The following is a 23,212-nucleotide window of genomic DNA, read 5'->3' on the forward strand; positions in this document are numbered from 1 at the left end:
TGTGTGTGTGTGTGTGTGTGCGCGCGCGCGCACAAGTGTGTGCAAATGGCGTCTCCTGTCGTCCCGGACTCTGCTCAGCACCCGCTACCGCGACCATGAGCAGACGCTGCAGTGAACTGAAATGCAGCGTCTGGAACACGGACACCTGGGGCCCGGGTGTCCCTCCAGGGTCACAGTTAAAGGAACTAGCACACCAGTCCAGGCTTCGAGGCTATTCTCTCCTCCCTCACCTCCGGAAGAGCCACCCTTCCTCAACTAGGGTGTGCGGGGAGGAGCACAGGAAACTTTGTAAGACAACCGTTCTCTGCCTCCGCTGGAGGAACGGGGTGAGGGGTGGCTTTCTCGTCCCAGGCCAGCCCACACCACTGCACTCTTCCCAGGCCTCAGTCCTGAGCCTCGTGGACGCCCCTAGAAAGGGGAGTCATTGTCGAATGAATGCTACACCAAAGTGGAGAGTTCCCAAGGGTTCTGGCAGAGGACCAAGTTTGTGTCCTTAACCCTCCCACACAAGAGCATTACGCGCCACTTTGGGCAAGCGTGAGGCCCGCTCCACCGGAGTGGTGCAGGTGGTTTCTCTCCAGCACCCCCTCGACCACGTAACACTCCTGGGGGTGGGGGGCAGACTGCCTCTCTCTCCTCTCTCCCCAAGGAGGGGAGTGTGTGAATTCGTGCGTGCCACCGACTCACTAAGCCACCTCTGCTAACCCCCCCCCACACACACACCCCGGGATAGCCCTGCAGGACGCATCCTCCCTCAAGCGTAGTGGGGTGCCCCTGGGACTCAGGCAAGGATGGCGGTTCCGGTCGTTCCGGGATTTGCCAGAGAGAAGAAAACAAGGCCGGTGACTGCAAGAACGGCGCCTCCCCGTTCTGGTCTCAGACACTCGCGTAATCTCCGCGTGGATCTGGCTCTTGCCAGGAGGGAGCCCCGCTGGCGTCCTTCTGCCCCCCCCCCACCCCGCAATCGTTCTCCTCCCGCCCGCGCCGCAGCACGCGGAGCTATGAGCGCCCCGAATCCCACAGCACCCCCTCCTTCTGCGCGCGCCTCCCGAGCTCGAGCTCCGGGCTCCCCATGCTCCCGGAGCCCCGACTACTCGGCTTCCACCTTGGGCTGCGAAAGCCGCCGCCCCGCGCCACCCCCGCCCGGCCGGGCCCTTGTCTTAGCCGGGCTCCCCCGCCAGCTGCACGGCCACCGCCGCACGTGACCCGCCCCCGTCGCGGCTTCCGCTGAGCTGCCTGTTCCGGAGCACAAACAATTTCTGCTCTGACGCGGGGTCTCTCGGGCCCCGGCGTCCTTTCCTCCCTGCCCCCCCTTCCGGGTACGAGAACTCAAAACAACTCGCTGACCTTCGGGTGGACTAGCGCCGACTTCCACCGACTCCGGCATTCCGTTCAAACCCAGCAGCCTCGGCTTCTAAGATTTCACTCCGCGCCTGGCTGGGGGGAGGGGGTGATGTCTCCGGGAGGGGGTGTCTCAGATCGAAAGAGCCACTTCACGCTCTTTCCCTTCCTCCGAAGTGAGTTTTTAGTCTATCCGGCGGCTCTAGGGAAATTTGAGTGGCCGCGCGCAAACGACCCCTCCCTCTGCGTCCTGCACACCCCGCCTTTTCTACCATGACCCGATTTCCAGGGTCAGCGGCAGGAGGCCTGGCTAGCGTCAGAAATACCCGCAAGCGGTGATCAGTGGACCAGGGAGTACAGGAGTGAAGTGGCTGTGGTAATACTGATGGCCCTCACCTCACGCTCTGTGCTAGGGCCTTGCTTTGCAAAGCAGAAAACTGAGGCACAGAGAAAATGTAGTTATGCTGCTGATTGAGTTACCTGCGAGTTAGGTGAGAGTGTGAACCAACCCAGTCCAGGTTGGTTCAACAGCCTGTGGCAACAGTCACCTTGTTATCCAAAGTACAGACTCATCTAGAACACCTAGTGTTCACTTGACACCTATTATATTTGCTTGGAGCGTTGTGGTTAGTATATAGTAGGCACTCAATAAGGATTGAGAGAATGGGTGTCTGAAGAAATGATTGACAAGCTCATTGATGGCAAGTGATTTTACAGAAAGCACTAACCATTGTTCTTCCTAATAGGATTGTCCTGGTTGAATAAAACCTGTAGCTTTTCCCCCTTATCTTTCCTTTCTTCCTTCCTTTCCTTTCCTTTCTTCCTTTCTTTTTCCTTCCTTTTCTTTTCTTTCTTTCATTCTTTTTTTTTTTTTTTTTTTTGCTGTTGAATGTCTCCCGGTAACAGGAAATCTTACTCAAAAATATATTAACCTCCCATCCCTGCCCTTGCCCCCACCCCTACCCAGGTCAATTAGCCTGGCAAGCAATTGAAGAAACATTCTCAAAGCTGCTGCTGCTTGGTCTCAGTCTACTCCTACACACACACACACACACACACACACACACACACACACACATACAATTTGCTGTGTAGACTTTCTATGCTGAGGGACAGAAAAAGCTGCAGCTACAGCTGGTATTTCTGGACACAGCCCGAAGGCTGGAGGATACACCCACCAAACAAGCTTCCCTGCCTTCCCTTCTAATAGGTGGAGCTGGCAAATCTACCTAAGTGTTGCAGTTCTGTGGTTATTTGATTTTTTGGTTTTATTAGGCCAGCTCACTCTGTAGCCCCAGGCTGGTCTGGAACTCATGGCAACCGGCTTGCCTCATTGTCCCAAATGCTGGAATTACAAATAGGTTTGAACTACCACTCTCTGTGCAATGTGTTTGCTTTGTTTTAAAATTTATTTTATTATTTTAATTGTGTGTGTGTGTGTGTGTGTGTGTGTGTGTGTGTGCGCGCGCATGAGTGCTAATGCCCTCAGAGGAGTCATCAGATTTCTCATGTGTTTGTGAGCCTTCCAGTATGGGTGCTGGGAGTCAAACTCAGGTCCTCATACCGATGAGCTCTTAATTGCTGAGCCACCTCTCTAGCCTATGGTTATTTTATTTTATTAATTCAAGGACCACACTACACAGCTTGCTCCATGTGGCAGTCCTCACCAGCTGAGAGGTCACATCTTCAGGAAGGCAGCCATCTACTTCTAACAGACAGTGCTGCAGTGCTACTCGGTGGGATGACATCTGTGATCTGGAGAGCTGCCATGGGTACCCTACGCTTTCCTATTCCTTCCGGTGGCCCAAGACAGGATGCAATTCCAAAACATTCTCATATTTAGACAGTGCAGTAGAATGCATTCTTATATGGTATCACAGCCCTGAGTCTAAGCAATTAACCCTTCCATTCCACAATGCGGTAACTATGCATTAAGAGCAGATTGTACTTCTGGTTACCTGAAAGAAAGCCTTCTCCTTTATTTAGTATTATCCTGCAGCATGTATGAATCAGAGCAGGGAATGGGAAAGATGCCTGCTCTGTTTCTGATTATTACTGTAATCCTCCCTCCTCCTCCGCATCTCACCCTCCCTTCCCACCCCTCCCTCTCTTTCTGACAGTTGTCTATTTTGGCTCATGTTCCTATGATTATTGACCGAGAAATGAGAATGTGTATTTTCTCTCTAAGTTACAACCCAATCTGGATTCCAAGGCTGGGGTTCTGGCTGCTTCTTTTACAGTCTGGTCTGGAGTGGCCAACAGGACCCTATTACCTCAGTCTGAGGCCTATCTAGCATTGGAAGTGTCCGAAATTTTCCAAGGAGTTCACAGGCTGATAGTAGTTGAAAACGGCCACTCGGAAATGCACTCATCCCTTGAGCAGAACGGACGCTGGTGAGCACTGAACCAGAGGTTCGAGATGCTAATTTGATTTATTATCTGTGTACAGCCTGGGGAGGAGAAAGGCTCATAAAAGTGTTCTAGGCTGGTCATTCTGAATGTGAGCGTTTATTTATCTGCGAAGCTGCCGAATGTCCCTGCAGGAAGTCGCGGGCTCGGCACCCCCTGACTGCACAGACAAAAGTCTGCCCTGCACACAGGGCTGCTTTGATTGTTTCCAACAGCTTTGTGCTTTCCCTAGGGGAAGAAGAGAGTCACAGAGGCAGTTTTCTTCCTCTTTTCTCACGCTGCAGAGGAAGTGATGTTGTGGAAACAGTGGCATTGACTTGGCCAGCAAACCACATCGGGCAGGAGTTGGGAAAAGCTCCCGGCAAGGTGACAGCAGTCATGGTTCCACTGTTCCAGGCCTCAGGAAACCTCAGCTGGCTTTGAGCATGGGGAAGGTCGGGTGCATACAGCTGGCATGAATCAAGAGAAGCCATACTTGGAAATCATTGCCCAGGGCCCAGGATCCCAGAGGTGCTATGGATGATTCCAGAGCTGTTGAGTCAGGTCTGATTGGGAAGGAGCAAAGCCGACAGTGGATTTAGGGCACATTTCATTCACTCTCCATTACAGTTTTTTTCCCCTGTGGGAAATGGCTGGGGAGATGACTCAGGACTGGATTTCAGATCCCAGCACCCACATTACAAACCAGGGATCTCCACAAATTTAGGAGGGTCGCTAGGGCTTTGTTGCCTTCCAGCCAGGTTCAGGAAGAGACTTTACCTCAGAGGAATGGGCAGAAAGTGATGGAAAGCACACTCAGTGCCCCATTATGTCTTCCACATTCCCACACATGTTTGTGTACACACACACACACACACACACACACACACACACACACACGTTGAATACCCTTAGCAGACAGGCAGTCAGATGAATAAACACACGAATAAAGAATACATTAAAAAATTTTTTAAAGATTTATTTCATTCCCTGGGATTGAAAAAAAGATTTATTTGAAGCTTGGCAGTTGTTACAAACACCTTCAGCACTTGGGAGGCAGAGGCAGACAGATCTTGAGCTTTGAACTATAGAACTAACCTTGGTCTGCAGAGCTAGATCTAGGACAGCCAAGGCTACACAAAGAAACCCTGTCTCAAAATACCAAAAATAAAATAAAATAATTATTTGAGCTGGGTGTGGTGATGCACAGCTTTAATCCCAGCACTCCGGAGGCAGAGCCAGGCGGATCTCTGTGAGTTTGAGGCCAGCCTGGGCTACAAATCAAGTTGTAGGACAACCAGAAATGTTACACACACACACACACACACACACACACACACACACACACACACACACACAAAACCTGTCTTGAAAAACCAAGAAGAAAAGATTTCTTTACTTCTTTACTTTTATTTTATGTGTATGGGTGTTTTGCCTACATGTAAGCCTACAGGCCACATGCATATCTGGTGTCCTAAGAGGTCAAAAGAGGGTGTTTGATCCTCTGGAACTGAAGTTACAGTCAATTGTAAGCCATCATGTGGGTACTAGGAATCAACCTCGGGTCCTTTGCAAGAGCACGCAGCCAGCGCTCTTACCTGCTGAGCCATCTCTCCTGCCCTAAACTTGTTTTTAAAATCTATTTTTATTTTTTAGTGCTGGGGACAGACCCCAAGACCTCACCAATGTTAGGGGGGCTCTCTATCACTATGCAGCACCCCATCCTCATTTATTCTTCCTTTATTTATTGTGCATTTATTAGTTGCCTGCTGTGCCAGGCCTGAGTGTGTAGGGGTGAGCAAAAGAGGCACAGTTCCTGTGCTGGCAGAAGATGCAGCCTATACTCCTACAGACCAGATCCTTCTGGCTCTCCTGCCTCAACATCTGACCCTCAAGAACACAAACAATTCGACCCTTTTTCCAAACCCACCTCTCTCTCTCTCTCTCTCTCTCTCTCTCTCTCTCTCTCTCTCTCTCTCTCAATTCACTGATAGGGTATAGGAGCAGTGGAATAAATTCCTTCCTTCTTTATTTTATTTTGGTGCTGGGGACAGAAGCCAGGGTCTTGTATTTACTATGCAAGTGCTCTAACACTGAGCTACATCCTCAACTCCACTAACCAATTTCCCCAGTCTGTTAAAATAAAAAAGTTTTACATTTCAGTGTGTGTGTGTGTGTGTGTGTGTGTGTGTGTACACAACACTTGCATGCAATCAGAAGACAACTAATGAGAGTCACTTGTCCTCTCCTGTCACATGGGTTGCAGGCCAGGATTGGCAGCAAGCTTCTTCACTAGCTGAGCCATCTTGTTGGCCCCTAGTCCCTTCACAACAACCCTTCCTCCTCTTCCTCTCTCCTTTACTTTCTCCTCTGAAACAAGTCTTGTGAGGCATGGTGGTACATGCCCTTAATTCCTAAACTTGGGAAGCAGACGACCATGGATCTCTGAGTTTGAGGACAGCATGGTCTACATAGTGATTTCTCAGCCAACCAGGGCTCATAGGGAGACCCTGTCTTTAGAAAAAGAAAGGAAGGAAGGAAGGAAGGAAGGAAGGAAGGAAGGAAGGAAGGAAGGAAGGAAGGGGGAGAGAGAGAGAGAGAAAGAAAGAAAGAAAGAAAGAAAGAAAGAAAGAAAGAAAAAGAGAAAGAAAGAAGGAAGGAAGGAAAGAAAGAAGGAAAGAGAGAAAGAAAGGAAGGAAGGAAAGAAAGAAAGAACGAAAGAGAGAGAGAAAGAAAGAAGAGAGAAAGAAAGAAAGAAAGAAAGAAAGAAAGAAAGAAAGAAAGAAAGAAGAGGGAAGTAGTGCTGGCTGGTCTTGTTACTATGTAGCCCAGACTGGTCTTGATATTGACGCTGGTCTTGTTATTATGTAGCCCAGACTGGTCTTGAACTTGACACTGGTTTTATTATTATGTAGCCCAGACTGGTCTTGAACATGACACAAATCTCCCAGGGACTGAGGTTGTGAGAAGAACCTCCACACCTAGCCTTTGCTATTACTGTTTGGTTTTTAGTTGGTTTGTTTTTGTTTTTGAGGTTTTGTTTTGAAACAGAGTCTCTCTAGGTAGTTCTGGCTGTTCTGGAGCTCAATATGTAGACCAGACTGGAACTCACAGATCTTCCTGCCTCTGCCTCCCAAATGCTGGGATCAAAGGTGTGCATACCATGCCCAGCAAGCCTAGCTCCTCTTAATTAAAAAAAAAAAATCTGCATCTAATTATAGCACCCAATACTTTGTTACTATATGACCCAGGCTGTCCTCAAACTCTTCTGTATATCCCAAGACGTGTATAGCCCAGGATTGTCCTAAATTTGTGGATCTCCATTCTTATTTCTTGATTGTTTTAATTTGTTTTGTTTTTGAGTCAGAGTCTCAGGTAGCTCAAGCTGCCCTTGAACTTGATACTTAGCTTGAATGACATTGAATTCTTGCTCCTCCTAAGTGCTGGAATTACAGGCTGACTTTACCACACCCAAACTGTGTTTTAAAATCCCTATCTGTCTGTGCCATTCACTGCTTTAGATGATGTTTCTCTGTTGGCTTAGCAGCTGCACATCAATCTACTGATATTTTAATTATCCTCTGCTGCCCCAAGGCAGCAGTCAGTGCCTACCCGCCACTCAGGCCTAACCCTAGCAGGCCTGAGGGACCTGGCTCTGCGGTCACCTCCATATATAGGTTTAAATTAAGTCTCTATTGTTCTATTTATCAATAAGACTCAGAAGTCGAAGGCTGGGGTGAAAACCTGCTAGCTCAGAGAGGCTGAGTAGCAGCAGCTAGCTGATTTTACCTTTTGGCCAGAGATGCTGCAAGAGACATGTCTCCTCCCTCATCCCAGAACCAAGGGAGCGCAAACTCTAATCATTTCCTTCCTGTTGCGTCTTCTCTATCCAAATGGCTGGCTTCTGTATGGCCAATTCTGCTCAGCTAGTCACTAGCTCCACCCCCTGATTCAAGGTATAACTTTATTGGGCAGTCTCAGAAGCGTAAAGAGTGTGATCAAAATACCCCACAACATTTAAAGCTTAAGCACTGGGAGGAAAAGGGAGCTGGGGGTGCTGCTCCATTGGTGGAGTTCTAGCTTAGCATGCTCAACACCCTGACTTTTATTCCCAGAACTCCTTAAAAAGGAAGAGAAGGGAGAACACGTTCTAGCAGAGCCAGCTTCTTCTCAGAAGTCCCACCTGGTCCTTGCCTTCTTGGCTGCCGGGAAGAGGCTGAGTATCTCAGTCATCAAGTGTTGTTGGGAGAGCTTAAATTAAAACCATCATCTATCCTTCATAATTCTGCAACACAAGATGGCAGGTCTGGTGTCTTGTGAGGGCCCATTTTCTGGCTGTCTTCTCATTACATACTCCTGTGGTGGAGAGTAGAGAGGCAAGGCTGGCTGTCTCCTATCTTTCTAGAAAGATGTGGAGCCTATCCACAAAGCCCCGCCCTTGTGATCAGTTCATCCCCAGTGGCTCTACCTCCTAATGCCATGATTTTAGGGGCTAGCATTTGGATGAGAATTTTGAAGCGCTACCAGTATTCAGTCTTTGGCATTAAGAAAGGATGTCTTTTGCCTCTGGTTACCAGGAAGGAGGTATGGATACTGGTGTGGTCAACCTGTACTTAACCCTCAGAGTGTTAGTTTTCTGCCTATGTGACAACAAATACCTTAAAAAAAAAAAACCAAAAAAAACAAAAAACAAAACCTCTGCCAGGCAGTAGCGTCGCACGTCTTTAATCCCAGCACTCAGGAGACAGAGGCAGGCAGATCTCTGTGAGTTCCAGGCCAGCCTGGTCTACAGAGTGAGTTCCAGGAAAGGTGAAAAGCTACACAGAGAAACCCTGTCTAAACAAACAAACAAACAAACAAACAAACAAAAAAACCAAAACAAACAAACAAAAAACCTTCATTATATTTTGTTGTTACTGTGTGAGTGTGTGTGTGTGTTGGTCTCATCCTCCAGAGGCATCCCTGCCAGAAGCATGACTTGATCTTCCAGAGCAGTGGTTCTCAGCCTTTCTAATGCTGTGACCCTTTAATCCAGTTCTTCATGTTGTGGCGACCTCCAACCATAAAGTTATTTTCATTGCTACTTCATAACTGTAATTTTGCTACTATTAAAAATCATAATGTAAATATCTGATATGCAGGAAATCTGATATGCAACCTCTGTGAACAGATACTTCGACACAACCACTCCCACCCCCAACCCCCACTAAAGGGGTGGCAAGCCACACGATGAGAACAGCTGTTCTAGGGCAATGTCCTCCATTGAGACCATATGACTCTTTTTAGACAGAGTTTCTCTGTAGCTTTGGAGCCTGTCCTGGACTAGCTCTGTAGACCAGGCTGGCCTCGAACTCACAGAGATCCGCCTGCCTCTGCCTCCCAGTGCTGGGATTACAGGCGTGAGCCACCACCACCCGGCTGAGACCATATGACTCTTGATCTGAATGTCATTCAGACTCACAGGCACACTCAGATTCAATAGCAGAGCTGCATAAGAAAGACTGGCAGACATCAACCATGCAATTGCTTTTGGAGTGTTTTCATAGTGGACTAAACATGTGTGGTTGTATCTTTAGTGCTGAGGAGGTGGAAGAGATACAATCACATCAACAGGATTCCTGATCATCATTGCAAGGGATGTAGGAAGCCCTGAGAGGAGAGCAAGCTACAGAAAGGTCCTGGGAACTTCAGCATAGGAACCACATCCGAAAGCCAAATCCTTAGGCTTTCATTGTCAAACCCATATGCCAGGTGTGGTGGCATATGCTTATAATCCCAATACAGGGAGGCAGAGGAAGGAGGATCATCATGAGTTCAAGGCTAACCAGGGCTACATAGCTAGACCTTGTTTCATGAAAACCAAAACCCCTACTCTTAATTCAAATTCAACCTCTTGAACTTAGGGAAAGTCTCTGATTTCTATGTGGGAGTTACTATAATTCCCAGATGGCAGCTCACACCCATCTATAGTTCCAGTTCCAGGGGATTTGACATCCTCTTCTGGCCTCTCGAAGCACCAGGAATGCACGTGATAAACAGATATATATGCAGATAAAACATTCATACACAGAAGCAGGCAGATCTTTGTGAGTTCCAGGCCAGTCTGGTCTACCAAGTAAGTTCCAGGGAAAGCGCAAAGCTACAGAGAGAAACCCTGTCTCAAAAAAAAAAAAAAAAACCCAAAAAAAACAAAAACAAAACAAAACAAAAAAACATTCATACACATAAAATGAAAAAATTTTAAAAATTTGTTTTGTTTTGTTTTTCAAGAGGTTTCTCTGTGTTACAGCCCTGCCTGTCCTGGAACTCACTCTGTAGGCCAGTCTGGCCTTGAACTCACAGAGATCTGCCCAGCTCTGTGCTGGGAACAAAGGCATGTGCCACCACCACCGGGCTAAAATCTTAAATTATTTTTTTCTATCTTCTTTATGTGGAAATTTAATTAAGTTGCCTAAAATGGTACAGCTAGAGGCTGAAATCATATCGTTAATGCCAAATTGTGGGTCATTTTAAAGTTTACAGTTAAAGTAATTTTCCCAAGGTCACACAGAGATAACATTAAAAAACAAATTACCATAGGCTCGCCTTTAATCCCGGCACTCGGGAAGCAGAGCCAGGTGGATCTCTGTGAGTTTGAGGCCAGCCTGGGCTACCAAGTGAGTTCCAGGAAAGGTGCAAAGCTACACAGAGAAACCCTGTCTTGAAAAAACAAAACAAAACAAAAACAAATCACCTCCCATTCATGGTGAGAACGCTTAGCAGACTTAAAAGGAATCAGAAATTCCTTCAATAATAATCATTAAATTGATAAAGTATGTCTAAACAAAACTTACAACAGTCTAACTAATGGTAAAATATCAAACACTTTCTTCTCCCTGAGATCAAGAACTAGATTAAGATGTCTGTAATCATTTCTATTTATGATGTCAGTAGCAGTCACAGCCACCGCAATCAAGCAAGAAAAAGAAACAAAACCCATCTGAATTAGAAAAGAAGACCTGCTTACACCAGTATAAAGAAAATCCCAGCCCGGCGGTAGTGATACACGCCTTTAATCCCAGCACTGGGGAGATAAAGGCAGACAGAGCTGTGTGAATTCAAGGCCAGACTAGTCTACAGAGCGAGTTCCAGGACAACCAGGGCTACACAGAGAAAACCTGTCTCAAAAAAAAAAAAAAAAAAATCCCAAAGAAGCTACAATCCCAGTACTATTCAAAGCAATTATAAGTGATTTTAGGCAAGATCACTGAATTTAATGCAGAGCTATTGTAAGGTTTCCTCCTCTCCTCCTCCTCCTCCTTCTAGGCAGGGTCTCATGTAGCCCAGGCTAACCTGGAATACGTAGCACAGGCTGTCCTTGCATTTCTGATCCTCCTGCCTCTATCTCCCCAGTGCTGGGACTATAAGGATATGCTACAGTGCTCAGTTTATGTAGTGCTAAGAAGTGGAGCTCAGGGCTTCCTGCATGCTATAGAAGCACTCCACCAGTGAAGCACATTATCCCCAGCCTCTGCTGTGGGGTCTCAGTGAGAAGTCTACATGGGATGCTAAGGCCTGAGCTCTTCCACTTTCCATCTCAGTGACGCTCGCTCTTCAACACGCCTCGTTCCCTGTTCCATCGACGAGGTCTTCCTTCCTAGTCTACCTTCGTCCTCTTCCTTTGGACGTTCTTCTCCCCAGTCCCCTCTTCACAGGCTCACTCCCATGAAGTCACTGTGCTGCATTGTGTCCTCTATGAGTGTCACCTCTAGTATGTGTGTGATCGTTCATGTGTGTGTCCATACACATACATGTGATGCACTCCCATGTATAGCACATGTATGGAGGTCAGAGAACTGCCGTGGGTGTCAGTCCAAAGCTCCCTTCCATGTATTGAGACAGTCTCTCATTGACCTGAAACCTTTACCATACAGGCCAGGCTAAGTAGTCCATGAGCTTCCAGGATCCGAGTGTCTCTACCATGCCGTCTCATGGTTGCTGGGATTACAGGCACTGTGCCAGGCCTTTTACATGGGTTCTGGGCATCTTAAGTCGGGTCCTCACGATTCTCAGGTAAGTACCAACTGAGTCATGTCCCCATTCTTTGTTTTTTGTTTTTGTTTTTGTTTTTTTGTTTCCTCATCCTCATCGTTTCCCTTGGATGACTAAACTTGACTGTCAACTTGACTGGATTGAGACGTGCCTAAGACAGCAGTAAAGCACGCTTTTGAGTGAGTCTGTGAGGGCGTTTCCAGAGAGGGCTAACTAAAGGAGGAGGGAGGACCCGTCATTCTGAACATGAGTGACATCATCTCATAAACTAGGGCCCAAAAGGAGACAACTTGAAAAGCAGGCACCTTCTCTTGGTCTTTTCTGGCTGGTGTGAACTGTTCTGCCCCATCAGGTCCTCTGTGCCTCACATGAAAGCTCCCAAATCCTGAGCCAAAGTCAATAATTCGTCCCTTTAAGTTGCTTTTCTCAGGTACTTGTCACAGCAAACAAACAAACGGGTACTTTCCTGGCTCCTTATAGGGACTGCTTTTTCCCCATCCTGTCTTACGCCTTTCTAACCTATCTGTCTGTTTGTCTCACAGTCTCTAGTGTGAGCTTCCTAAAACACAGACTTGGTCTTGCCAATCTTCCTGTGCTGCTTTAAAAAATTAATTTATTCATGTATTTTATTATTTTTTAATATAAATTTCAATTTCAATTGTATTTATGTGCATGGCCATAAGTGGGTGTCAGAGCCCTGGAAGTGGAATTACGGAAGGTTGGGAGCTGCTATGTGGGTCCTGGGAATTGAACCTGAGTCAAGAGGTAGCCAGTGTTCTTAACCACTGAGCCATAGTCTTAGCCCCTATTTGTTTGTTTGTTTGTTTGTTTGTTTGTTTGTTTGTTTATACAGGGTCTTATGTAGCCTAGGCTAGCCTCAAACTCGCTGTGTAGTCAAGGATAATCTTGAATTCTTGATCCTCCAGAGTGCTGGAATTATAGGTCTACTACTTACTACTTATGAGGTGCTGGGACTGCTAGGCAAACTCTCTACCAACTGTTTTGTTTTCTTTTGTTTTTGAGACAGGGTTTCTCTGTGTAGCTTTGCACCTTTCCTGGATCTCGCTCTGTAGCCCAGGCCGGCCTCGAACTCACAGAAATCCGCCTGGCTCTGCCTCCCAAGTGCTGGGATTAAAGGCGTGTGCCACCACTGCCTGGCCTTAAATTCTTTTAAGACCTAAAAACACTAACAATTTTTCTTTTTGTGTTTGGTGCTGCAGATTGAGCCCAGGGTCTTGCTGCATACTAAATAAGTGTTATACCACTGAGTTACAGTCTCAGCCTTCTTCTTCTTCTTCTTCTTTTTTTTTTTTTTTTTTTTTTTTTTGAGACAGGATCTTGTAATGAGCTAGCCAGGAGCTCACTCTATAGCTCCAGCAAAGCCTTGAACTCACAATTCTTTGGGGTTTTTTTGGTTTTTCTCTGTGTAGCCTTGGCTGTCCTGGAACTCACTCTGTAGGCCAGGCTGGCCTCGAACTCACAGAGATCTACCTGGCTCTGCCTCCAGAGTGCTGGGATTAAAGGTGTGCACCACCACTGCCTGGCCTGCTGCAGTTCTTGGAAGAAAGAGTTATTAAATAGCTCACAATTCTAAATAGCTGAGATTATAGCTTTAAGGAAGCCACCAGGCCCTGCCTGTCTCTTTTCACATGCCAGTCTTAATTCTAGTACCTTTAGAAGCTGACAGAGCCGGGAGCTGTGGCACATACCTTTAATCCCTGCACTTGGGAAGCAGAAGCAGGCAGATTTCTGTAAATTTGAGGCCAGCCTGGTCTACAGAGCAATTTCTAGGCTACATAATGAGACTCTGTCTCTGAAACTATATATAATATAAGAGCCAAAAGTTGACCCAGAGCAAAGGATTTGGGAATATAAGAGGACTGACCCAGGAACAGGGTGAGGAGTGTGACACTAAGACCAGGCAGGAGGATGGCCACCAAAGCATGCATTTACCTGCGCATGGGCCCTCTGGAGCTCAGTCCTGCTGATGACCCTCTGGCACCCTTGTAGCACACTTCTCAGGACTGTACCAGTGAGGGCCAAGGAAGCAGCTACCTCCCATCCAGCAGGTAGTTGAAAAACTAGCCTTTTGGTAGATAGCACCACCACCAAAGCCCAGTTTGATGGAAATATTCCCACCACGTTCTAGAGTACCACTGCCACCGTAGGCCACTGTTCCCTGTCCATGTCGGTATTTCTGCCCCCCACCCCAGCTGAGGCCCGAACCCAGGGCCTTGCACTTACTAGGCAAGCACTCTACCACCGAGCTAAATCCCCAGCCCCCATGTGGGTATTTCTAAAACTCAAACTCTTAGGGCCTGCCCCTGTGCATGGTGGTCAGCTGAGCATGCTTCTGAGCAGAGAGTCCAGCCCCAGGAGTTACCTACCCCAAGTCCTTACCATATTTAGAAAGTCTCAGGTGCTCTGTAGGGTGTGTGTAAGGATATGAGTAGGGCCAACATAGCTTCCTCCAATGTCTTTCTTTTTTGTACCCCAGGCTGGTCTTGAACTCCCTAGGTAGTAGAGGATAGCATTAAACTCATGTTTCTGCCTCCCAAGTGCTGGAATTCTAGGCAAGTGTCACCATGCCCAGTTTATACAGTGCTAGGAATTGAACCCAGGGCTTCTTCATTTATGCTAAGCCAATACTCTACCAACTGAGGCTGACTCCAGCCCTTCGTCCTGCCTTTCATAGTTCCCTGGCTCCTGCTCAGCCCTTCATTCTGTTACAGCACTAGGACCTGGGGGAAACCCTCCCTGATTCCCACAAGCTGTCCTTTTCTCAATACAGCACAAAGCAGGCTGCTGCCTTGGTTACCTGTCTGTCCCCTACTGGACTGCAAGGACCAAAGCCAGGAATGTTGTCCTTTTTGTAACACCCTCCCCGCCACCGCTGTGCACCAGGGACCCTCAGAGTTTAATTCAGTTCCTGGCATAAATGTTGGTACTTCAGAAGTAGATAACTCACCCCACCGCTCCCTATTCAGCTTCATTTTTCTCTACCTAGCTCTCCACCAATTAATGGGTCTCTCCAGCTTTATTGCCTGCCTATTTCCAACCATTCCCAAGGACTCTCTAGGCAGCAACCAGGTGTTTCCTTTCCTGTGAAGGTGAGTGACCATACTTTCTGAAGCAATGATCAGGACACATGATCTGACACGTTTCAACACATGGGACAAAATATTTTAAATATCCACCGTCTCGGGCAGATTTGGGCAGTGTGGTTTCATTGTAGGAGTAATGATGGAGGACAAGATCCACGGTCTTGTTATGTATCCCCAGAGTGGACAGAGCACTGCCTTAAGGACCTCTGCCCTGTGGAGAGTGGCCCCAGAGGCAGCCCAAGAGAGAAGTTGATGTTAGTGGTACTAGCCGGAATGATCAGAAGGAACAGGGAAAAATTTGTGGCAGAAACAAGCAGTCATTAAGACCATATGCTCTATTTCTAATCGATGGCTGTTAGAAGTAATTCCCCGACATTTCATTCATTTTTACTGCCTCCCCTTCAGGGGCAAGAAGAACAGCGTTGTTAGGCTGCATTTATGGATGAGGGGACTTCGAAGCAGAGAGGTTAAATGGCTCAGCCCCAGTCCCCAAGTGAGTCAGACACACAACCAGCCTCCGATCCCGAATTCCGACTTGAGCCTCTATGCCAAAATCCCTCGGGGCCCATTTCCTCTCTCATTTGCATAAATCATCAACATTTTTTTCCAAGCCTGTGCTGAGAAAGCCCCTTTTCAAACAGTGGAAACTCCCTTTGCCTTCTGTCGCCTTCGTTTGATTTCATAAACCAAATTCTTTTCCTTCAACACGGAGACTTGCTATTTTCCCTTCCGTTGAGCCCTTTTCAAAAGAGGTCGTGACCTTTGCTTCTAGATGCAATGGAAACGGGTGAGCCCGACTGAATGAAACATGATCTGGAGCCCATATCAAGTGTAATTTCAACTAATGTTCAAAATACCATGCGCTTGATTATAAATCTTGCCTCCTGGCAGGTTATCAGGAAGCGAAGAATGGCCAAATGCTGCTACTAGGTTTGAACTCTGTGGGGCGGAAGGCGTGCTCCCAACACGAGGATCAAATTCCTGGGGTTAGAAATCAGAAACTGGCCACACAGGCTCTGAGCCATTTCAGTTGGGAAATCTGTAGAAACTCATACCTGACATGGCTGCTATGCGGACCAGGCCTTCTAATTACCCGCATAATTACATAATTGCTCACAATCCTTTCAGGTCCTGAAGAAGTTCTTAGCTTGTGATCTCAAGTGCTTCGTGGTCCTTAGGTGACTCTATGGATGTTTCTGGGCATGAGCCTCGCTTCTTGGGGTCCCAGTAGCCCTTAGCACATTGCTGACCCTCTGGGAAGGAAAATCTTTGCAATGTATTTGGTTAAGGCTCCCCCTCCCTGTCACGTTCCTTACATTAGATAACCAAAAGAATTTATGCCTACTCTGTTTTTGTCCTCAGGGGGAGGGGAGAAAAGCAATACATCACCCCTAAATCTTTAGTAAGATACAGTTCAGCTTAGATTTGTCTACACGGTACTCTCTTACTTTAGTACTTATCAGAGTGGTCGATTGTTACGGCAGTAATGCTGTGAATCAGAAGTTCTTAGCACAGCCAGACTGAGCCTTAGATTTCCTGTCACTGACTGTGCAAATAGCTGGGGGGTTGCCAAACTTAGCTTGGTTCTCTTTCTTCACCTTGAGCTAGCAGCTTCTTGAGCAAATCTCTTTGTCTCTCTGTCTGTTCTGTCTCTGCCTCTATTTCTCTATCTCTCCCCCACCCCCACCACCTCCGCCCCTCTCTTTCCAGGGTTTTGCTGTGCAATCCAGGCTGGTCTCAAATTTATCATGTTGCTCAGGCTAGCCTGAAACTCATGATACTTGTGTCTCAGCTTCTTGTGCCAGAATGGTACCAGAATGGTGGCTCATTCTCTTCTTAGGGCAGATCCCTAGAGAGCAAGACCAGGCCAGATGGGGCAAGCATGCATAAAGCCTTATTCTGCTAACACACACCTGTTCACATTCTGTTGACTAAAGCATGTCACACAGTCAAGGCCAAAGTCCAGGGACAGGGAAGCCCACACCTCAAGATGGAGCTCAGAGGAGTGACTAGTTGATGAGCTTGACTCCATCACCAGCAGCTCTCACTGATGAGCTGGACTCCATCACCAGCAGCTCTCACTGATGAGCTGGACTCCATCACCAGAAGGTCTCATTGATGAGCTGGACTCCATCAGCAGCAGCTCTCATTGATGAGCTGGACTCCATCACCAGAAGGTCTCATTGATGAGCTGGACTCCATCACCAGAAGGTCTCATTGATGAGCTGGACTCCATCACCAGAAGGTCTCATTGATGAGCTGGACTCCATCACCAGAAGGTCTCACCTCTAATGGTCTCTGTGTGGCCCCCTCCATCAACTAGAGGTATTGAAACACTAACCTCCAAACGTGACCGAATTTGGATGAAAAGACGAGAAAAAGATGATTACTAGGCAGGTGGCTCAGTAGAAAAAGCGCTTGTCTAGCAAGTATGAGGATCTGAGTTCAGATCCTTAGAGCACATGTAAAGGTCAGGAAAGCATGGTGACTGTCTATGATCCCAACGCTCAAGAGGCAGATAAGAGTCCTAAGTTGCCTAGCTAGTCTAGTCAGAATTGGTGAGCTCTGGGTTCAGTGAGAGACCCTGCCTTAAAAAAAAAATAAAGTAGCTAGGTGTGGTGGTACACGTCTTTAATTTCGAGCGCTTGAGAGGCAGAGGCAGATGGACCACTGTGAGTGTGGGGTCAGCCTGGTCAACATAGTGAGTTCCAGGCCAGCCAGGGCCATATAAGTGAGATCCTGTCCCTAAATAAATAAATAATAAGTAAAATGGAGAGCCACTTAGGAAGACAGCTAACACTAATTTAGGGCCTTCATACACATATGCACCCAAGTGTGTGTGTACCTACACACATACACATGATCACACACATGAGACTATGCCTTATATTCGTGCATACCACACACACACACACACACACACACACACACACACACACAAGAAATAAAATTATAAAGATTGTGAAGTGAATAGCATTGGGGAGTGGGGTGGGAGATAGATCCTAATCCAATCTAACTAGGGAGGGAGGGAATTTAGAGACATTGAGGTTCTTTGCCCAAAGGAAAGAACATCTGAGGGCCCAGAGAAAAAGTGTCCTACCATATGTAAGCTGAGGAGAGAGGCCTCAGGAAGACCACACACCACAGGCTGGAACTTTGGGAAAACAGATGTATATCCTTTAAGTCCCTTTAAGACCAAATGCTTGGCTGGATCTTCTCTCCATACCCGCTCACAGAGACAGTTGGCCTTGTTCTTTCAAAGAATATGGCTACCAAGAGAATAAGGTGTGCTTCTGTGAGTGTATGCCATGTGTGCTTGAGTGCCCACAGAGGCCAAAGGCATAGAGTTCCCTGGAGCTGGAATTACAGGCAGTTGTAAGCTGCCTGACATGGGTGCTGTGAGTGGAATTCATGTCCTCTGGAAAAGCAATATGAGCTCTTAATCACTGAGCCATCTCTCCAGCCTCTATTTCTTTATTTTGTGTGGGGCATGTGCAGAGGCAGGTGGATCTCTGTGAGTTCGAGGCCAGCCTGGTCTTAAGAGTGAGTTCCAGGACAGCCAGGGCTATAGCAGGGAAGCCTTGCCTCGAGAAACCAAACTAACTAACTAACTAAATAAGTAAATTAAAAGCAATCATCACAGTATGTTTCCATTTCTTCCTGCCCTTCTAGAAAGAAACCTAAGTGGCAGTATTATGTTCCCTGTTTAATCATTGCTTGACAGATATGGAAGGTTAGGCCAAGCAATTGCTTTGGTGTTGTGCAGCTCTTTTCACTATTTTGGGAAAAAAATAGCTCAATGGAAAAAATGTGGATTTACACCAAACCTCAAACATCATGAGCCTTAATAGCCACCATGTGTTATTCCTGAGAATATTCACCTATTTTGTTAGAGGAGAAAAAAATACAGTATAGCTTAGCTTGCATGTGGAGTGAGCCAGAGGGTCTAAATTTCTTTAGATATTTTAAATATCTTTAGATGGATAGCTGTTTCAGGTATATCGAAGAAAAAGGATTCCCCTTGTAAAAAAAATTAGCTATAGACTGAAATAGGAATAGTTGGGGTAAGAAGACTTTCCCAGGGCTAGAGAGATGGCTCCCCAGTTAAAACAGTTCTTGCTCTGGTGCTGGAGACATGACTCAGTGGTTAAAAGCACATACTGCCCTTGTAGAGGACCTGAGTTCTGTTCTCAATACCCAAGTTGGGATGCTCACAACTGCCTATAACTTCAGTGTCAGGAGGATCTAACCCCTCTGGCCTCATGTGCACGTAGCCACACGCATATGTGGACCATAGACATAATTAAAAATAAATGAATGAATTAATTAATAATAAAGAATACTGTAAAGAGCACATCCTCAGTCATGAAGATCTTGTTGCAATTGTGAAAGGCTATGGGGACTTTTGATGTGGCCATGAACCTATGGAGACCAGGAAGTGGAATATAATATAATGGTTTGTATGAGAAATGTCACCAATAAGCTCCAGCATATGAACATGTGGTTCCCAGTTGGTAGCACTGTTTGGGGAGGATTAGGAGGTGTGGTCTTGCTGGAGGAAGTACATCACTGAGAAAGGACTTTGAAATTATATAGCTTCGCCCACTTCTCTCCCTCCTTCCATCCCTCCCTCCCTCCATTCTTCCTTCCTTCCCTCCCTCTCTTTGTGCATCATATTTGGAGTTGAGATGAGACCTCTCAGAGGCTCCAGCAGCCATACCTGCTTGTTACCGTGTCTCCCCCATGGACTCTTATCTCTCTGGAACAGCATCTCAAATAAACGCTTCCTTCTATAAGTTGCCTTGGTCATGGTATTTTATCAAAGCAACAGAAAAGTAACTAATAGAAGTTTGTCTTTTTTATTATTAATTAATTAATTTTTTACTTCCCAACAGCAGTTTCCCCTCCCTCCTCTCTTCCCAATCCCTCCCCCCATATCCCCTCTCCTCCCATCTACTCCTCTTCCATTTCTTAGAAGTTAGTCTTAATGTTCACATAACTAATACAGAAGTTGATCGTAAAATCCGTGTAATAAGCTGGGGGTCTCTGCAAACCAAAAGACTGTAGCCCCAGCTCTAAAGGGATTGGAGACAAGAGGACCATGGGGGTTTTCTGGCTTTCAGCTTGGCTGAGAGATCCCCAGATTAAGGGAGAGACTCTGCCTCAAAGGAATAGATGGAGAGCAACAATGGAGGACACCCAGTGCCCTCTTCTGGCTTCTGCACATGAACAGCGATGAGTGTATTTCCTACACACACATGCACATACACACAAAACTTTTTTTTAAAAGTCATCATCCTGGAACTATGGAGTCACTGAAAGTGTCTCAGGGTTGGAAACATGGAGATGCCTCCAGACACATCTGGTCCACCTTGCCAGGTTTTTTTGTTTGTTTTGTTGTTGTTTGTTTTTCAAGACAGGGTTTCATTGTGTAGCCTTGGCAGTCCTGGGACTACCTCTGTAGACCAGGCTGGCCACTAACTCACAGAGATCCGCCTGCCTCTGCCTCTTGAGTGCTGGGATTAAAGCGTGCACAGCCACCACCCGGCCTCATCTTGTTAGTTTTTACTTGGATTGTTTGTAAGCCACTTGACCAACACGTGACTCTCTGAGCAGCTTCCAAGAAGAAGCCATAGAAACAAGTGGGGCTGCTACAGCTTGCTGAAGAGACCCAGTAGCCTCCAGCCCTTCGTACAATCCCTGTCCGCTGTAGCCAGAGCAAGCCTCCCACTGCAATGTTCCTGCCATGCGGCCACTGCTGTGAATGATGTGGGGCTGGCTGGGGCTGGCTGTGAGTACTTCCCCTTCTACTGCCAGAAATATCAGATGGCCTGGGGGCAGTAGATGAATGAAGTCTAAGAGTGCTTGGTTGCAGGGTCCAGGGCTTTCAACTGCTAAATCACGGTTTCTTGTTGACAGTGCCCACAGACACTGATGTAGTCCAGTATGTCAATTTACCACTAGCTGGGGACTGAAATCAGAGTTGAGTTGGAAAACACTCTAGCCCCAAATTATACAGTGGATAGGAATTTTTTCTTGGTCACAATTTGGCATACAAAGACCAGTGCTCTTTCTTTTCCTGAGACTAGAATGATCTTGGCTCTTAAGCCCTATTTCCAGTCGTGGTAGAAAAGGCAGGTGAGTCAATAGCACCCAGCTTAGGCATTGGCAGCTTTATGGTAGTCCCTTTCAGGGTGACTCCCCCTCACCCCTACTCCTTTGCCCTTCCTCCTGAGGGTAATTAAGCTTGTTCTTTAGTCCCAGCTAGAGGACAATTCCACATGTTCACGCTGGTACTCCAGGGCTTCAGCCCATCCACCCAGGCTCCGGCGGCGGCTTGCCTGATCCCTCTGTTTAGCAGACTAAAAGGAGAATTTCTTTTTTCTCCCCCATAAAGTCTGTGATTTGAGTAGGACTTATCAGGGTAGTTTATCTCTGTTCCACTTGATGTCAGCTAGGGTGGCTGCCAGGGCAGGGCCTACGTTCAGCCTAGGACAGATGATAATGCTGTCACTGGTAACTTCATCTGGAGCTGTCAGTTGGAGCTCATGGCCTCTGCTTGTGGCCTAGACTTCTTTAGAGCATAGCATGGCAGCTCAGTTCTGTTGGCAAGTGGGGGACAGCAGGGGAAGTCAATTTGCCTTTAGTGTGCCCGGTCCTCAGAAATCAAATAGTGTGGCTCTCATCTTACTGTTTGCAAAGGTAAGTCACAAAGACCTGCTTAATCTGTTGGTGGTGTTTTTTTCTTTTTGGTTCTTTGATCTGATCAGCCTCTTTCCTCCATTGATTAATTTAATCTTTTATTATACATATGTATATTATGTTTCTTGCTATGTAGCTCAGGGTGGTTCTTTTACCCTGGCCTTCCAAATGTAAAGATTAGAGGCATGAGGCAACCTGCCCTGATGGCATGCCCAATTTTCAGAGAAGAATGCAACAGACTTGACGGGGGAAGGTTCTGGAACCATAGGTTAAACGTCTAAACAGTGCCAAGGCCACTTGTAGACTACAATCTCTCTTTTTGATACAGTTACCATTGACCTCTCAGCTCTGCCTTGGTGTCTAGTCTGTTGGCTGTGCTCTGGTTCCCTTGCTGGTACCCAGTCTCTTGGATTTCTAGCCTCATGGCCACTTCGGTGCATCTTGAGGCCCAGAGGAGCACCCAGGGCTCCACTTCTCAGTGGTTAAGGATGCCAGGAACCTGCCTGCCCTCAGGGAGTCCTTGACTGTAGTTGTGCTGTGGTTCTGGCTCTGTAGTGGGTGGGAAATCTCACTCTGTGGTGTGCAACTGTCCCTGCTCTCCTCTGCTGTATGTAACTCCAGCTTCCAGTGCGGGTTCCAGCCAGCAGGGAATATCAATGAAGGGCAGATTGCTCTCTCAAGGAACATTCATGGTGAATTGAACTCAACTGCTTCAGCTCCACCCCTCTACCCCGCTTTGGTGCTAGGATGGAACCCTGGGCTCTCTGCATGCTAAACACATGCTCTCCCACTGAGCTGCATTCTCAGACAATTTCATAACTTATTTGCCCAAACCTCTGTCGTTTGGCTACATCTTACTGTGAAATGAGGACTTTATTCTGGCAAACCACGTGTTCAATGAAAAATGAGAAGTTATCAGGGAAAGAAAAACTGGTATTATGCATATGCCTGGAATCCCAGCACTCTGGAGGCTCAGGTAGGTGAATCACCACAACTTTCAGGCCAGCCTGGGTTATATAGCAAATTTTAAGCAAGCCTGGGCTACAGAATAAGACCCTGTCTTAAACACACACACACAAACACCCTTATATTTGTCAATTCCCAGTTCTCTGTTCTCCTTTCTTGGAATTCCTGAGGCCTTCCCCAGGCAAAGTGATGGAGGCCCTCGAGGCTATGGCCTGCACTGCAGGTGATAAGACTAGAGATCAGCCACAGCTTGCCTCAGCCTCCTCAGACTTCAAGTGTGAGGACCACAGGCAAAGAGCACAGGTGAGTCTTGGGTCTGAGTTGTACTGCACTCAATTTCCAGCCTCAGTTTCCTCCTTTTCTCAAAAGAGAGCAAGCTCTGAAAGAAGTAGGTAAGACCCCATTGCCACCCGGAGGACGATCCTCTGCCTCCCTTACGACTGGCATTTCTTCCTCACTGTATCCTGATTTGTCTTAGGATGCAGGCCCGTGATGATGAGGCTTCTGCCTATGCCCTTTTGATTTGTATTTTGTTGTGACCGAATGCAGGGCAGGCCTCCTGTATGTGAGGCAAATGCTCTTCTGACTATATTATTCCTAGCCCCCAGTCCCTTAAAACATTTTTAGTTTTCATAATACATTTTCCATTTTCAAATTTTATTGATTTGTTTTTGTCATAT

The 23,212-nt window shown here is 46.9% G+C and overlaps 1 protein-coding gene and 1 pseudogene across 3 annotated transcripts in view; one reads left to right on the plus strand and one right to left on the minus strand.

The window, feature by feature from the left end:
* The window catches only part of Bcor (BCL6 corepressor), a 102,598-nt gene extending 100,930 nt beyond the window's left edge, over positions 1–1,668 (minus strand). Inside the window, exon 1 of one of the 3 annotated variants that reach the window (XM_036174498.1) lies at positions 1,348–1,501. The gene's annotated coding sequence lies outside the window, so the exon portion shown is untranslated. Of the gene's footprint in view, positions 1–1,347 lie in introns of all 3 variants that reach the window. The other 2 variants (XM_036174507.1, XM_036174509.1) reach the window with 2 other exon arrangements.
* Positions 1,454–23,212, plus strand: part of LOC118573965 — a 59,809-nt pseudogene continuing 38,050 nt past the window's right edge.

The sequence above is a fragment of the Onychomys torridus genome, chromosome X, assembly GCF_903995425.1.
Source record: "Onychomys torridus chromosome X, mOncTor1.1, whole genome shotgun sequence".
Taxonomy (NCBI): Eukaryota; Metazoa; Chordata; class Mammalia; order Rodentia; family Cricetidae; genus Onychomys; species Onychomys torridus.